Source organism: Eumetopias jubatus, unplaced genomic scaffold (assembly GCF_037043125.1).
Source record: "Eumetopias jubatus isolate StellerSeaLion01/CBP00866 unplaced genomic scaffold, mEumJub1_p1.0 scaffold_2, whole genome shotgun sequence".
NCBI classification, from domain to species: domain Eukaryota; kingdom Metazoa; phylum Chordata; class Mammalia; order Carnivora; family Otariidae; genus Eumetopias; species Eumetopias jubatus.
This window is the reverse complement of record NW_028274808.1, coordinates 118,144,880-118,147,558: the sequence shown is the minus strand read 5'-3', so window position 1 is coordinate 118,147,558 and position 2,679 is coordinate 118,144,880.

The window sequence follows — 2,679 nt, the reverse complement described above, 5'->3', positions numbered from 1 at the left end:
GGAAGTGGCTGTCTCTGAGGAGTGGGAGTGAGTAGTAGATAAAGGGTAGAGGGCATAAGGGAACTGCTGTTTTTGTTTTAAGCTTTTTAGCACTACTTGATTTGTAAAATATGTGCACATGCTATTTTAATAAAAATAAAACAACTTTTAAAAGGAAACTTACAAAATGAAGTTATCAATCGTAAACTTGGCCATTAGTTCCTTCGTTATTTCTTATGGGCTAGATGTACACTAACTGAAAGGAAGCTGGATCGGTCCTCCTTGAGTGGAGCTTCTTCCAAAGACCCTCCTGGAGTGAGGGGACCCCAGAGGAGAGTGAAACATGGGGAATCAGTGGCCGAGGCAGGAGACAGTTATGACCAAATAACACGGGGGAATCATCACTTATATCAAATGAACCATAGGTAAGAGATTCCTCAAGGACTCCCAAAGAGAAAAGGTTGCTTTCCGATGCAGTCCTCTCCACCCTGCTTCCAAAAACTAGTGTGGTGGACTGATGTTTCCTGTCTAAAAGAGAATGAAACCAGAAAATTAGTAGTTCTGGCATCCTTGGGTATATGGATATGGATCCTTCACTAAATCTGGTCTTGACTTTGTGAGAAGCATGAAAGCAGAATTCACCTGCATCTCTAAATGTGCTTGATCTCCTTTGCTTAGTAATTGAATAAATAGTAAAATAAAATGAAAATATTTCTAGCTTGTCCAAATTGTAATTCTTACCAGTCTTTGTTCTTTTGATCAGATTATGTACTTTGACCTAGCATGATTGATACTGGGGAGAAAGTTAGCTAGAATGACTTCATGGTTTATGGGGAGAGCTAGGAAAGATGGAGACAAGGATGACATTTCCCCTCCTCTGCCTGCTACCTGGGTATAGCTTACTATGAACACTTTGCTTTTGGAGGCATTGAGCTCTGGGTTCTCATCAGTGAAATCCATTTGGGTTGCCAGACAACCGAGAGGAGGTCTCCAGGTGAAGTAAAAAGGAAAGGGAAAGTAGAATTTTGGCTGGTTTCCCTGGATTATGTAAGGAGCAGGCTGTTAAAATAGAAGGCAACTCATGTAGCGAATGACCCCCTGTTAGAGAAGGTGCCTCTAGATGGATCATATCAGATTTTCCAGATGGATGACTATGGTTGGCATTCTTCCTGTTTGTCCTGGAATTAGATCATCTGAAGCTGTTATTTTATTTTCATTTCAATTCATATCACTTCAATTCTCTAATAAATGAACATTGAGAAAGATTATGAACTAATGATTAGTTTACCTAATTGTACTTATTATTCAGTTTTATTTCTTTTTTTAATTTTATTTTATTATGTTATGTTAATCAGTCTTATTTCTTTAATTGTTCCCTAAGTAAAAAGAGCCTTGTTACTTATGTTGATGAAGTCAAGATACACTATGTCAACCACATGCTATTGATTGATCAACAATTAGTTAGTGAGTATCTCTTTGTGCCAGGAACTAGGAATTTAGGATGCATCTTTGAACAAAGCAGATAAAAAGATTTTGCTCTAATTTTGCATTTTTTTGTTTTACTCACATTTAATAATGGCTTAGACCAAAAGATTTGAAATTCCAACTACATTTCCATTCCCTGTAGACCTGTTTTTCCTCTCCATACAGACATGGATAGACACACAAACTCACTCACTCATCTATTTAAAATTTGGAGTATTTAATGGTAAATGTTGAAATACAAATGTACCTTTAATTAGATTTCCTTTCACGCCTACTTTTTTTCCTGCTACAGACCATCAAGTCTGTCCAAAGATTCTTTCTGAATCTTTGTTATGTTTGGTTATCATTTTTATTTTAACTAAGCTGTTGTGTTTTAGGAGTTGTTTTTAACTAGATAACAAGAGTTAAGTGATCATTTACATGTTTTTGATTTTATGCCTCTCAAGCATAGTGTTTTTGCTTTTGAAGCATTATGTACATAGTTTTATTTCCTTAAGTATCAATTAAATTAAAGAAGTTGGATTTTGTCTCATATAATAATGCAAATAGTTCCCTTATTCTATAAGAAATATTATTTAATAAATATAAAATAGAAAGAATGGGGATTATAAATTCCCTCTTTTGAGTATTTCATGACCTCACTCTAATCTCTGCATCCAAGCTATTATTAATGCTGGATACAATATAAGAGAAGAAAATTAAAATTAGAATTTCTGTAATTCAGAAATGATATAGCAGTATAAAGGGGTGAAAAGTTGAAGCCAAGGATCTTCTGGGTGTTTGGATCCCACGAGGTAAAGGGGTAAGGGCAAAAAACAAAACAAAACAAAAACAACCAAGCCAGGTTTGGTTTGAATCCAGGGGCTACAACAGGACTTCTCTGTTTAGCTGGGGAGACTGGAGGCTTACTACCAGTGACTGCCTGGGGCTGTGGCTTATGCAAAGCTTGAGTCTATGGAGGTTTCTGGATATAGTGTTTGGACCAGTCTTAAGCCAAGCTTCCCTCTGGTGCAGCAAATTGATTTGCAGTATGCTCAGTTTTACTGGGAGGGAGGAACTTGTAGCCGCTGTTAGGAGATTTGGTTCTGGACTGTCAAAATGTTGGGTAAAAGAGAGGGGAGCAGAGGAAAGAGAGAGTTATCAAGTACTTTATTTTTTTAAAATTAATTTATTTACTTGAGAAAGAGAGAGCAGAATGAGCAAGAACACGAGTAG